Genomic DNA, 16,433 nt, shown 5'->3' with positions numbered 1-16,433 from the left:
GAGATAGATAGCTTTTGTGAAAATCTTGTACACTAAATTACATAAGGAGATAGGCCTAAAATTTGCAAAAGATTGAGGTTTATTGGATTTGGGGATAAGAGCAAGATGAGTTAAATTGAAATTCTTGAGAATAAAAGCTTTTTGTCTTGACTCCTCCAAAGCCATTAAAATATCAAAGCCTAAAATGTCCCAACACTTTTGAAAGAATAGTACGGTGAAACCATCAGGGCCTAGAGACTTGTCAGGAGCCATCGAAACTACCACCTCTTGTAATTCAGCAAGAGAGAAAGGTTGCATCAGATAATTGTTATCATGTTGTGAAATCAAACAAGGGATGGAGTCTAGCAATATGTCAACACTTGACTCCTCAGGAACAAAAGGAGGGGAGGGAGCAAGAAGATTTTTTTAGAAGAGTTCACCCTCTTCCCTAATTTCTTGTTCATTAGTAAATTTTACCCCTGAAGAAGAGGCATTTATAGAAAAGATAGTATATGTAGCTTGCTTAATCTTTGCACATGCCTGGAAGAATTTAGTATTTTTATCCCCTTCTTTTAGCCATAGCTCCCTTGATTTTTGCCTTCAATACTCCTCCTCTCTAGAGCACAATTCTTCCAAGTAGCTTTGTAAATGCTTCTGCTTTGAGAAAATTTCTGGATTAATCTCAGTAGAAAAGATAAGTTCATTGGCGTCCTTTAATTCCTTCTCTACATTTGTTTTTTCTACAAAGATATTTTTGAATACTTCCCTATTCCATACTTTGATATTTGCTTTTACAAACTACATTTTCATATAAAGTTGAAACATTTTGTTCCCCCTACAGAAGTGGGCACTCACCCACCATTGACGAAGCAGAGCATGAAAGTGTGGGTGTCAAAACCACATTCTTTCAAACTTAAAAGAAGATCTATGATGAGAAACTTCATGTTTATCTAGGCATAATGAGATAGGAAAATGGTCAAATCCAGAGAACAATAGAATTTTAGAGTTGAAAGTATATTTCTGAAGGATCCATTCATATGAAGTGAAAAACCTATCCAATCTACTTGCAATTTGAAGGGAAGTTCTCTCGTTTGTCCATGTAAATTGACCATTAGAAGGTGAAATGTCAGAAAGGGTGTTATCAGACACAAAAGATCTAGTCTTCAATCACCTTAGACGCAGTAGGAATGCCTCCCTGTTTCTCATCCTGAGACAAGATGGCATTAAAATCACCTCCTAAGATGATTTTTTGAACTCCCTATTGTTGGATCTGACAAGTTATAGTATTCCAAAGAGCATGTTTCTCTTGAGGAGCTGTTGGGCCATAGATATTAAAGAGAACAAAGGATAAATCAAAATTTTCAATAAGAATAAGATGCCAATTTGTCCCTTGGCTCAAATTTTTTGCTTTGATTGTCTTGGTATTCCACAAGGTCAAAATACCACTGGAATCCCCTACTACAGGAATATGTATGAAATCCCATAAGTCCATTTTTTAAAAATCTTTTGAGAGGCTTCATCTGAAAGCTTTGTTTCTTGTAATAAAATGATGTCTGCTTGGGAGGAATCCAACTGCTTCTTGATCTGTCCCCTCTTGTCAGAGGCATTCAAACCTCTGACATTCCAAGATATGATCCTCATTGCTTCTAATAAGAACAACATGTTCTTCTCGGTCTTGTGTGGGGTGAAAACTTATCTACAATTTTAGTCTGGATACCTGTTGCAATCTCTTCTTGGGTTTTAAGAATCTTTGGCTTCCGACCTCTTTTTTTAGGTGTTTTATATAACAGAGGAGATGAAGAAATTGTTTGAGCAAGAGAGAGATGTTGAGCAAAATCAAAGTCAAGTTGTGTGGGAGGCCAAAAGGGCTTATATGAATTATCTTCAACCACAAGGTGTTGAACATGACTAGATTCTAATAAGGGTGAGGAAATGGGTGGTGAAGTATTGAGAGCAAGAGGCATAGCATCAATAGCAAGGACACCCTGAATTTCCAGAAATTCCTCAAGAGCAATTTCATCTATCAAGATCGATGCAACAGAGATAAGGATAGCATGTGCCATTAATTCAATATTTGGAGTATCCAAAGAGGATCCAACAATGGGAGGACTGTGATGGATCACATGGAAAGGTTGGCAATCAAACATCAAGCTATGAATCAGGTTAACCTTTGCATTTTGTGATATATAGATTTCTTGGAATTGAGCATCTGAGGTTCCCACAGAAGTTAGACTCAAAAAAGAAGAAGTGGGCTGCCTAAAGAGAGAGGAAGCAAATATTTTCTTATACAACCAATCAACCAAGATTGAAGAGCAGTGGATCTTAAAAGATACTTTCTTGTATCTACCCCCAAATTTTTGTAGAGAACTTAAACCAGAAATAGCAACCTGATTGTGAGGAGATTTCTTCAAATTGGAGGGCTTTGTTCATTTTTCTACTGGAGGGCTTCGTTCATTTTTCTGCTGGAAGTAAAGCATCGGTCATAGAGCCCAAAAAGGATTGAGAAGGAATTAGAGAGAGAGGAGGAACATCCTAAAACTGAACACCCTAGAAAGGTCTTGCAATATTATCAACATTGTTCAGAGGTATGGAGCTCTTTGTTGAGTCAACTACACTTGTTGTCCCCTTTGGTGTAGAAGGAGGAGATGGAGCAGATTGATAAAAAGAGCATTTATGGTAATCAGTCACAAAGTCCTTGTAGACCCTAACAGCATCAATGCTCGATCCTTAACACTGCGAATTAAAATGACCCAATTTATCTATTCGATCATCAATATCTCTAGTACCCTGTATGCAAATGTCTTGATTCCATTTCCCTATGGAGGAAGTCATTATAATGGACTTGGGAAGTGGCTTTGTGAGGTTTAGCAATAAGCATACCCTGATGATTAAATGGGCAAGTTCATATGGGATAAGATCATGCTTGATAAAAATACCCATTTGGTTAGCCAAAATTTCCACAATATCTGGATCACGATATTCAAGCGGGAGCCCCAGGAGAGTAATCCAAAAAGGCATGAAAAGAGGGGGAACTGACTCCAGGATAAAATTTGGAACCCACGCCAAAGTGATAATACCAACACCCTTACAGAACCATCCCTTATATCTATGAACACAATTTCTATGTTCTTTAGAATCAAAAATGGCAATAAAAAAGAGAGACTGTTTATCCATCAAAAAAATATCCTTCAAGCCCAACCAATTCTGTTTAGCCCAAAATGAAAGTTGCATAAAGGAAATAGTAGAATGAAGTTTACCAATGAGGGTTGTGGCACGTAGAAGATCTATTTGAGGCTGAATAAGGTGGTCCGGCAAAACGATCTTATACACACCTTCAGATTTTCCTGATTTTCCAGTATTAACAACAATCTTGTTCTTTGGCAAGACTGGAGCTCGGCTACCCTCTTTAGCTATATCATTTATACATTTCCCATTACCTTCTGCATCTAAATTTTGTGCTTGTGGATCGAGAAGAAATATGCAAGGGGTTTTCTTTCTCCAACTCTGTGTAATATGTTTTGGTTTGAAGGGTGCTCCTTGGCACAAGTTGTTTATTGGGAGATTGTTTGGGGTTGAAAGAAATTTGGGGTTTATCAACTGGGTATTGTTTGGCCAAGTCACATATGATGGAAGATTAGCAGGATTAGCTTGTGATTCAGATAGAGAACGATGTGAGAACGGTGGTGTCCCCTCACAAATGTCAAATGGGGGTTGTGGTGTTCGATCTAGTTGGCATGCAAAACGATGTCGCAGGAATCTTCTTTCTCTCCCCTTATCCTAAAGCCTACCTGGAAACCACTGGACTCCATCAAAAGAGCATCTATTCTCTGATATATCATCGTGTAGCTACCACGTAGCCCGCCTAACTCCCACAGGTCCAGGTCCTAGTAACCCTAGTTACATGTTTCATTGCATCACTTCGAGTTACTCAATGCACAACTTCCTCTCACCATGCACGATCTCGCTGCCTCACGACCTCCATCGATGGTCGCCTACACAGTCTCATTGCCTCACGGTCTCGCTTGTAGCTCATTAATTATACATATTATATATATATATATATATATATATATATATATATATATATTCTATTTCTAATCAAATAAAATATTATAAATAGTTTAATTATTAGTTTAAAATATATTATTATATATACATTAAATTAATTAAGTATTTTTAATAGTAAACGTATTTCTTAAATCGTTAATATATAATTTGCATACTTGAAAAATAATATAAATTTTTTAAAATGGTAACTATTAGTAATAAATGTAGAAGTCTTAAATTTATGTTATAATTCACACTAATTTTTTAAATTCATATTAAAAAATATTGTAAAAATTAAATATAATTATAATTTATCTCTGTCAATATCATAAATTAGAAAATTATAGTCAAATTATATGATCTTATAAATTTTTTAATTGTAATATATAATCTAAAATTGAAAAACCTATTAAAGAAAATATTAATGTAGACTAATTAATTACGAAGTTGAGATTTGAATGATTAAATTAGAATGTGTCTAGGATTTTGAAGAATTTGAATTTGGTAGGTATATAGATTAGTAATTATTTTGGTTTTAAAAATTTGTGCTATTTTTTTAAGGATGAGATAGACATTTTAAGACTAATCCGTGACTATGAACTTGTCTCACACTCACAAATCCATTCTATGTGTTTGAGAGACTTTTATTTTTAAATCTTCCTAATTACTCTTGATTTCTTCTCTATGTTCCACAAATATTTATAAGCTTGATAGTATTTAAAAGTACCTTACCGATCATTGGTTAATGAAAGGGAATCTTTCATGATCAACTAGATTCCTTTAAGTGTGTTAATTAAAATAGGTAATGTGAATGATATATGTATATTATAGCTCTCAAATAATCATATGATTAGGAGATTGTTAGATTGAATGCATATAAATGCCTTCAAATGCAACTGCCTTTATAGTATAGCAATAATAATACTTGTAGGATATATGATAGATGAGTTATGGTATACAAATTTGAGGAAAAATAGATAATAGGAACAAATGTGACTAGATTTATTGGTTGATTTAGAATTTGATATTAATATCCTTCTAGTGTAATTGATAGTAATTAGTTAAAGAGAAACAACTATTGATTATTGTAATTGCTTTACAACAAAGTGAAAGTATAGTGATATTAATCATAAGACAATTTTACTTTACTAATGAATATTATTAATATTTGATATAATATTTATAATATTATATTAATTTAAAATTAAAATTTTAAACATCTAATAATTATAGACTTTTAGATAATTATTAGTTTCATAAAATTAAAAATATATAATTATTAATTATATCGACAGGCATCTACAATGACATACAAATATCCGTAAACAAAAAATTGATTTTGAATAAATTTGACATGTAGATGAAGGTAAATGCATGCATGTTTCAATTTCTCTATTATAAGTATTATTTGATTACTCTGAATAAAATAGAATCATCGCCACTTGTCTCTAAGTATATGAAATTGTTACATCTTTAATGAGTGAAAGAGTGTAGCATTCTTCAGCTCCATGTCCTCCTTGACAACTAATAAACATGAAAGACAATTATGTGATATCTCTCGGCATTATTTTAAATATATATTTTTTAGAATATAGGTATACTAGCTATGTCGAGAGGCGTCTACAATGACATACAAATATCCGTAAACAAAAAGTTGGTTTTGAATAAATTTGATGTGTAGATGACAGGTAAATGCATGCATGTTTCAATTTCTATATAAGTATTATTTTAATACTCTAAATAAAATAGAATCATTGCCAATTGTCTCTAAGTATATGAAACTGTTACATTGCAAGACAATTATGTGATATCTCTCGGCATTATTTTAATTATATTTTCTTTGAATATAGGTATACTAGTATTATTATGCCGAGAGGCATCTACAATGACATCAAAATGTTCGTAAAAAAAAATTCAAATTTGAAACAATTTGAGATGCAAATGACGGGTAAATGCATGGAATATGTCATCTTTTGGTTTTTGTGGAGGTGTTATTTTATTACTCCAAATAAAATAGAACCCTCGCCACTTTTCTCCAACTATATATGAAACCGTTACATTCAAATGATAGTGGAAGAGTGCCATAATATTTAAAAGGGAATGTCATCTTAGCTAGTACATACTTAAGCTACTCTATTATTATCCATGTTTTTGAAACTCTTGTATACTACTAATATTGTTGCAATCGTAAAATCCCTTCTATTATAAGATATCTCTCGTCATAATTTACCTATATTTTTTAAATGTAGATATACTAGTATATAATAATAAAAAACTCACATGTGTTTGTGTGGAACAACAAGAAGGTTAAATATATCTTTTATGTCATTATCTTACAAATTGCTCATTGCTTTCTACATATTATGTTTGCTTGGCACTAGAAAAAAATAATGTCAATTGTATTAAAGAAATAAATCTTAATCATTGCATTAGGACTCCTACATCATGTTCTTCTACATTACATTTCACTTAAGAGAAAACCCTAATACCTTAATTTAAAGATTAATGTGTACAAAAGATGAAGTTTTATTTGTGAATTAAATATAAATAAATAAAAAATTGTTACAAATCTAATACATATTTATTTGACTTGATTTCATTTGTTGCATATTCTAAATTGGACGATCGAACTCTACCAAAAAAACCTAAGACAGGTATTATTTAAATAATTGAAAATGTTAAATTAAAAGTAAGTCCATGCTTACATCAATATAATATAGAAATATGATATTTTATTTCTAGCATTCTAACTAGATTAAATTGCACTTATACTTAGTTCCATTGGGAAGATAATTGTATCCATTTAGTTCTTGTCTTTTACATATCTAAACCATAATATTTTGTTGGGTGTAATTTGTTTGGTAGATATACATAGAAAATTTTAGCTACTCCTAAATACATTTATGGGGTATTATTCTCTCTTAGGGTCAAAAGATAGGAAAATATTAAAAAATAAGAAAATATATATATATTATGGATGTCATTCTTGGTGACGCACCTACACTTGTTTCCCACAATCTACACAATAAAAAAGCAAATAAGAAACTATTAACAAGATATATGAAACATATTCCATTTTCATAAAAGAGATTTGCTCCTACTCAACAAATTAAGAAGAAAAGTGAATAGAGGTTTTTAGATCACCTATGATCTATCTCAAAATCCAATTTTTTATGCAATACTTGTTGCCTCCATGTCCTTCACTATGCTAACAGTGACATACATACATACCATGGTTTCCACATTTACTTCATGGGATCAACACCTATCATAAGTTGTCAAAAAAAATCATTTCATGCTTTGCTTAAAACATTGAAAATGAAGTTTCTACGAATGACCTATACAACACAAAACAAATAAATCAAGAGGTGTTTGCTTCCTTCTTACAACAATGGAGAAATCTTGTAAATAAATGTTCTTATCACCTTCTTAAGAAACATCTTATCAAAATATTTGTTAAAAATTTAAATTCCAAAATATTATTTCAATTGAAGATTCAATGTGATGATATATTTGATGCAATCATAGAAAAAGGCATCACCATCAAAGTTTACTTTAGTGGCAAATATTCGCCAATGGCGAATATTTCATGTTGGCGACCTAGAAAATGGTGAATATATTGTACCGACCGGGGGTGGCCATGTCGCCAAGAATTTATAAATATTCATCAAATGCATGACCCAATCGCCCATTGTTTTATGTAATTAATTGTATCTATGTGAAGATTTCGCCAATAGAATCCACGTTTTCCACACAGTAAATTCATTTTTTTCACCTACACTCTGTGAGGTTGCCTTAATAGACGGCCATAATTCACCAATAGCCATATAATGATTTATTTGCCAGGAGGACCCAATTCGCCTGGCATTTTGCGGATGCGTGTCTTCATTCACCCCAATTTTCGCCAACTCTATTATATTTGCCAATTAACTAGTCAGCACATAATCACCTCGGAAATTACATAAGACATGTTATAGTTAAGAGGAATTTGCCAAGTATTTGTATACCATATAAAATTCCCATCGTATTTGCCAAATAAGGATTGGTATAAATACATTTAAAGATCGGATCTATCTCTACACAATCTGGTCGGTTTTGGGCTCTCAATTCGGATCAATAGAGAAGTTTCAAACCAAGAACAACCATTGTTGTTGACTGCATTGGTGACTACTAGTGACCTATTAGGTGAGTGATCATATTTTTGAAGTGTTATAATATTATTCTGAATTCATCTCTATATGTTTGCACTGTTGAGTTCATTCTTATTCAATGGGGACCCATCAATGCTAGTGGCCACCCGAGAGACCTTAGACATCTAGATTGTAGGTCGTAGGGCCAATGAATCATATAGTCTAATCTATTTACTATTACTACTTCTTCAACAACTTGATATTTTTTTGCAGCCTTTATTTCGTTGGAGATGTCAAACAAGAAGAAGGGTAGGAATCTTGAATGTGGGGAAGGCCAAGAGAGGCCAACAAAACACAGAACGTTGCCTAAACGTACTTTGATGTTGGCAAAGATCATGGTGAAAATTAGGAAGGTACATTGTCACAAGTACAAGTACAAGATTCACAACCTTCATAGCATATTGAAGAAGGCGAAGAACCTGATATCTCAAACCAGGATGAACTTGAAGAAGATTTTCTAGTAGATACCCAAGTTAGTCGGAATGATATAATCAACTTGGGTGTTAATGCCACATATAATAATGCACGGATGGGGAAAAGAAAAGCCATATCAAAAAAGGATCAACCCAAATCAAAAAAGGATCAACCAAAACCAAAAAAGGATCGGGAGAGGGATATGTCAATGAGGAATTTTTCAAATTAATTGGGCGTCAAAGTATCCATTCATTGAACCAGTGGAGAATCCAATTGAAGGCGAGCCTCCAATAGAATGCAAGTGTAAGATTTGCACTTGGAAACATAAGAAAGAAAAGAGGTTGCAGCTAAAAATTGACACCATAGCAAAGCATATGGGTAAAGTTTATGAAAACAAAATGATAGACGAAGTTGAAAAATCAGTGATAAGATGGAAAACAAAGGAGGAATGTAAGCATGTGAGGAATGCCAAAGAATTTTATTTTCATGAGAAAATACAGACAAAGCCTGCTGAAGTTATAGGTTCTATTGAAGCTATTCTTAGAAAAGCAATGCAAATAGAGCACTTGGGAAAAGTTGTTCAGCTAAGTGTTGTTTTTTTATATTTTGAGCAGAGGGCATGCTATGGCAGACTACCCATCAATGAGTGGTTTATTACACTTTTGAAAGTTCCTAACTATCCTAATAGTCACTGGTCAGTAAACAATGGATGGGAATGGGCAAGTTGTCTTGCTGAAGTTGAAAAAGAAGATGTAAAGGAAAAAATAAGAGAGTCAAACTTTATTGCATTGTCTTTAGATGAAGTTACGGTGATAGATAATACTTCGTGGGTATGCATGCATGTTTATACTGTACAGAATCATGCTCGCCAACCTCATCTACTATTTTTTACTAAAATGAAGGATAGTGCAGGAGCGGAAAATTTATTTCAACTAGTAAAGAGTTGTTTAATTAAATATGGAGGTATGAATGACATGACAATTGCCAAAAAAATGGTGTGTTGGAGCAGATGCAGCTTCAATAATGCAAGATCACAGGAATGGTCTTTGCACAAAGATGGAAACTTCTTATGTACCCTACATTACTGGCATTCACTGCATGGCCCATAGAATGAATCTAGCTTTTGGAATTGTGACCAAGTATGCTCCAGTAAAAAGAATTGAACATTTAGTCAGAGAGCTCTACTCATACTTTTGTTGAAGTCCCAAATGATTTATGTAATTTCAACACTTTGCTGATGGAATAACCGATGGGAACAAGCCTCTTAAGGATAATGATACCAGATGGATCTCTTTGGAAGGTCCAGCGCATCAAATTTTTTCATAATATCCATCCTTGATTGGACTATTTCACACAAACCGTGATGAATCAGAGCAACCAAAATTTCTTGACCTGCTTCGAAGGTTAATTAATATAGAGACACACTTAATTTTAGCAGCTCTTCTCCCCATGCTAGAGGAAATGAGGAATATTATGAAAAATGCCTAGCAAAGAGCTATGTATATTGTAGAATATGCTAAGTTGCGTAAGATAACATGCCTCACCCTCGATAATCTCTATCGATTTCAACCAACATTATCTGATGAAAAATTTGCTAAGTGGCGGACACTCACAGATTTGAACAATCCTGATAACTTTTTACAGATCGGTGCAAACGGGGAGATATGTGCTAGTGTACGTGAAGTTGAGATACCAATGCACTTCTTTGCCATAGTCAAGACCGAGGAACCAGGAAAGTGTCCCAAGAAGCAACTAGCAAGAGTTACAAGGGAAGATTTTAGCAAGATTGTTGAGTCTGTAACTGCTTCTGTGAAGAAAATTGCCTATGATCTTTCCTCATAGATTAGAGCCAAATTCCCTCCTGAGAAACTACTTGAAGCCATGTCTATTGTGTTTCCTCAATATTGGAACTTCAACAGTGCAGCTAATTTTCGAGATAAGCTACTGACTTTGATAAATCAATTTTGCAAATCCATAGAATTCAATGGAGTAACTATAAATGCAATTTTAAATGAAACTCTTCTTAGAGATAAATCATCCCATTTTTCATACACTATGAGGGAACAATATGACAAAACGGAGAACCCCAAGAAGAGGGATTAGTAACAAGGCTTTGGACAGATCTAGGTGCAAACAAAGTGTTGTATGATTCAATATCAGAATATTTCAAGCTTGTTGATTTATGTCTTACCATGATATTTGGTTCGGTGGAGGATGAGAGAGTTTTCAGTACTTTGGGGTTCCTAAAATCAAAGCTAAGAAACAAACTAGACAAGAAAATACAGACAAGAATAAAGGAAGCTCTGATTTTAATGAGGAATGACAACTGTAAGAGATTTAGGACTACCAGTTCGTAGGTATTTACTAATCTTATTACTGTATCTCATTATTCATATTAAAAAAACATGCTATTGTGGTTGATAACTTGATGATATTTTATGTGTTTGTCAACTTTTTATAATTAAAATTTAATATTGAATTGCAATTGCATTTTTCAACTTTCTATTTTCAGATAGAAAATAGCAGAATAAAAGAGTGTAATGTGTTTATTGATAGAGAGATGTTTATTTAGACATGTTGATATTTTCATTAATTCTTTAAAAATATAGCCATAAGGTATAATTCATTCATTACACAAATCTGTGTGATTCTCTATGCAAAAGTCAGTACCAAATTTCAGAACCCTTTGCAAATGACCCTGAATTCCCTTTTATAGAAACAAGGGAGCAACAACAGCTTCAGGTCGGTTTGTAACATGTGAAGACTCAACATCAAAATCAATTACCAAGGCACTAAATCTATTGTCCCATCAATATCAGAAACTCGGTACAATTTTACAAGGTTGAAGGTATCTATGACCATCATAAGTCAGATTAGCAATTTAGCAACTGCTACATGTCTCCTGAGTCTTGTTCAAAAAATAGAGTTCAAACTTAAAACTTAATTCAAGCCATGAAAAATTAAATATACAGAATTGCAATGCACAAAACCTACAAATCAGAAATAGAGAAATGCAGAAAAGTTAAAACCTGAGAGAATTTGAGAATACAAATTTACAAGGTTGAAGGTGTGCATCATAGGCTAGATTAGTAATAGTGAGTGCTCCATTTTTCCTAATCATAAATAGACTTATTTCAAGTGATGCCAAATTCCAAATAGAAAAAAGCAGTAAACCTTCAAATTAAATCTAAATGCAGAAAACTATGCAATACATACTATGATTCATGAGATCTTTGTGCCATTTTTTGTAGGGTGCTCCACTCTTCGTCTGATGGAAGTTCAAAAAATTTTAAAGCATAGTAAGCCAATTACAACTTCGTTAGCAATCCATATTTGGAAGAGTGACTTGACACCATTGTTTCACCCAATACTGCATTCAAATTTGTCAATGGTTTGATGGAATCCAGAAATCTGTGAGGAGTTGTGTCCTTAGGAAGCAAGTCTAAATCAGAATTCATTTTGTCCTCCTTCATTTTTTTGAAAGCTTCTTTTCCAATGAATTTGTTTGATGTGTCAACACTCTTCGGCAAACCAATATTTAGCAAATTGTTTGTCTTTTGTTACAGCTTCAATATCTTTTTCCCAACTTTATCTAAAATTTCTTGTGCTTCCCTTAGTTTCTGTCATTTTTGAATGATAGATGATGCCTTAACTGAGGCATCAATGCGGCTCTCAGTTCCCTTGGATGCCAAATAGCTGTCACTGTTAATGTAGACTTCTTGCAAAATATGTTTTGCAATATTCTTTTTTGAATAAACATTTATGTTCTTCTCAATGTGCTCTTTGAGCTTCCAAAAAAATACTCTCAGACTTTCATTCAATTCCAACCATTCACACAACTTGTCACTCCTCTGCATTATTTGCCCCCAAATGTTTTCTTTTATATACTTCACTGTATGTTTCATATTGTCCTTCAATCTATCTTCCGAAGTTTTAATTTTACTATTTGCATTTTGCAGCTCTTCTTTCATTTGTGCACATTTTTTTCTTCCTTCCTTTGCTTTCTCTTGCAAATGTTTTTCTTTTTCCGTCTCATGCTCCAATTGGTTCTATAAATTTTTGTTTAGGGCAATAGCAGACTCCAGGTTTTTGTATAATTTTGTTGTAGAGGCTCTTTCATCATCAAATTTTTTAATTCTTTCATCCAATTTTTCCCTTAGTTCCTTCAGATCTGCCTCCATCTATTCCTGCTTTGTTATTACTGAGGTAGAGGCCAAATTTTTTATCCCTTTTTGTAATTCATTGCACTTGTTTTCTGTTGCTTTCCTCTTTGCTTTTTTTATTTGCCAGGTCTTCTTGTAGCTTTTCCATTTGTTTCTCCAACTTATTTTTCTCTCTCTCCTAGTGAAGTGTAGATCACTTCGTTGGTCTTTTTTGACACACTAATTTAATCCACATTTTGAACTTTGGAAAAATCCATTTCGACAGTGCTAACGTGAAATTCAAAGGGATCTATCTAACTCTGTGATGGATTTGCATCTTTATTTGGGGGCATAACAACCATGAACTCCATCATATCTTTGTTTGGGTCATATGTGGGACATACCCTATTCGATGCAGGTTGTTCCTCTAAAGCTGCAGTAAGGGCACCCCTCTTCAATGTCTTCTTTTTTTCTTTATTCATATTTGTTTTTTGTGCAAATTTATTAAAGAAATCATTGTAAGGAAAATCTGGGTTTGTTGAAGCAATTGAATATTTGAAAGGTGAAATAGCACTTGCAGTGATATATGAGGCTCAACCTATGCTTGTGGTTCTAACTAATACATTTTGAGGAGTACCAAAAGTCATTCCTAATCTTGTCCCTTTGTCACTTGCAAGTGTAATTTTTATACTCTTTTGAGGGGTTTGTTCTGAAGGTGTTTTTTTACTCGCCATTATTGTCATAACCTTTTGATTCTTCACATTGCCTTGATCACTAGGATTTGGTATAGTATCTACTACTATTGTCCTCTTGCAAGAGATATCTTGTTGTTGCACTTGATCAGGACAACTAGTATTAGTACACATGCCATCCCCACCAGTGGCAGTGGCACTTGATTGAACACCAATAGGAATACTATCCCAAGATTCCCCACAAGTGGCAGTGGCACTTGATTCACCGCCAATAGGAATACCATGTTGTGGTAGTGGTTTTGATTGAATCTGTGTCTACACAAGTTGGATTTGAAGATCTAACAAATTGAAGTGGAGATGCAGAGTAATGAGTGGTACCTTTCTGTGATGAATCTGACAAATCAAGTCCAATGAGTAGTTTCTCAAAACGTTTTGATTTTGAATTTGATGGAAGTGGTACCTCAAGTAGAAACCAAGGGCCTTCTCCTCTGGGACCTAGACCACCACCTTCAAAACTCATTTTTTCCACAATGTTTGCCCCTTTGCTATATTTTTCTTTCATGGAAGCATCAACTCCACTCAATTTTGCAAAGAATGTAGTAGTTGTTGGTGTGACCTCAACCTCACACTCATTTTCATCATCACTTCAGTCATATCCTTCTGTGGGATGCTCCATATTCCACAATTTGCTAAACTCGATATCCTCGTCATTTTCATCAAAGTCTGCACTGGTCTTTGGTTCACCAAGATTATTCCTCATAGTCCAAAAATCATTTATTTTGGTTTCATTCCAATGTTTGTCTTTACATTCTTGCAGTATTTTTTTGGGAACAGCTTTGTTAGATGGATTAGCATCTTTTTGGTAGAAATTGTAGGACCTCCTATTTTCATTTTGATTGTGTATGCCTTTCTCTGTTGTTTTCTGTGTGTGCAATGCCATAATTTGTGATGATAATTCTTCTGTTGAAATTTTATTGTCAGCGGTAATTTTCTCCATCTCTTTTTTTACCTTATCCCAGGAGTCCATGTTTCTAAGCTTTTCTAGCAATGGTTTACTTTCATGTTGACATAACCTTTTAGAGTTCCCATTTTTCTTAAGCCTTGTTTGAATGATGTTGAGTGCATCATACTACTAGTGACCCTCAACACCAAAGCTAAAAATTGTCAAAAAATTACGTGCCACTTTGAATGCTTTTCTGTCAAATGTGAACCCTCCATATGAGAAAGGAAAGGAAGGAAATAGACTCTTCTTTTGTTAACCATGAAAGAGTAAATTTGTGCTCTCCAACTGTCCTACATATTCCAATGCAAAAATCCTCTCTGTCACATGTATTGGAAGTCTGTGGGGTTCTACTGCTGATCCGTAAAACCTTACACAGTGTATTCTTCCATGAAGAACCAATCAGCCAATTGTATTTGACTTCCTAGTTTAATGCAATCTCTACAAGGCACAAGCAATATAGGCATTGGAGTTCTTGTAATTTCATTATACATTGGTGCCAAAAAGAAGTCTACAAAATAGTTGTAGTTCTTTATGTTATCATTCATCCTTATCTTAGGTGTCCATTCATATATTGGACACTTTGTTATGTTCTGAGTCTTCTCATCAATCTTATAGACCTCAATGTGAAGCTTGTTGGTCTCAAATATTGCACGACTTTGATAGAAGAAGATAGCACAAGTAGGATGTGAACCTAAATGTCTTACAGGAACCTAATTTTAATCATTAGTAATTGTGTTTGCATGGATTGAACAACGTGCTCAACAAAATTAAATCTTACCGGTTATGTTACGAAATGGATATTAAAAAATCATTTCAAGAAGGTTGGCACCCACTTCCCTATCATTTTCCAATCCCAGGAAAAATATTAGCAAGGAAATAGTATCCTGAACCCATGGCACAAAAATATTATAATCATAAGGAGGCTTATGATTCTGATCCAATCGAGTACCACGCACTGTTAGACCTTTGATAAATGAATCCTTATAATTTGCATCAATTCTGTCATATTGCTCTGCTATCTTTCCTAGGTCAATGTGGACGTTTGAGTTTTGTGCTTCAAACCCCATGTTCAACAAACGAGCAAATTCTCCCTCGGTTATGGACAAAATTTCCTCTTGAGTATTTTTATTGACAATTGCTTTTCTATCTTCATCATAATTTTGGGCACAGACCATGACAATTTTTTGGCAAGGGAATACTTCAAGTAACACCATGCTGGAAAGTCCATCATACCATGATGCAATTTTATTTGTACTTGCATTTAACATTGTGTTAAAGACAGTATATTTTGCCCTGTCTGGATCTCTCGCCTTATTAGACAATGCATATTTAATTTCTATGATTCGCTTTTTACCATGGATAACAGGGTCATAAATATCATGGTATTCATCAGTGAAACGTGTTGTTTTAACCAGTTCAGTTAAGTCTATTTTTTTATTCACATGGGTTTTAGTTGTACTATCCGGTTTCCCCATCGTCGTTGGTACTGTTAATGGTTCAAAATAATGCTAACCCTCAAGTTGAACCCCTAATTCTAGTTCTACAATCTAAAGGGTAAACCACGAGATTCAAAAATTAAAAACACAAGATGTAGGTGTTCTAGATTTTACCCAAATTTTCTATTTGAGTAGACTGGCGCAGACAGACTCTGTTGCATTCCTCAATCTAGTAGTCATTTCTAAATCTCCCTGGATTTACTGGTTTGTCCAAGAATCAGAATACCAATATGAGTCCCTTAGTTTGAAAACCCTCAAAAGTTCAAAAGTAAAACCTAAAGGGCAAAATTTCTAGAATCGTGTTGTAATTTTATAATTATTATTAATAACTATTCATTGTTGTGGGGCAAAAAATGCATTGCTTCTTTCTAAATTCTGAGGACTGACAGTCTGACACGTCACACGAGTCACTTTTTCAAAATGTTTTTGAAGACTTTTTAATCCTTTACAACTTCTACCTAAAATAGAGC

The sequence above is a fragment of the Cryptomeria japonica genome, chromosome 4, assembly GCF_030272615.1.
Source record: "Cryptomeria japonica chromosome 4, Sugi_1.0, whole genome shotgun sequence".
Classification (NCBI taxonomy): domain Eukaryota; kingdom Viridiplantae; phylum Streptophyta; class Pinopsida; order Cupressales; family Cupressaceae; genus Cryptomeria; species Cryptomeria japonica.
The sequence above is the reverse complement of the archived record's forward strand: the minus strand, read 5'-3'. Positions refer to the sequence as shown.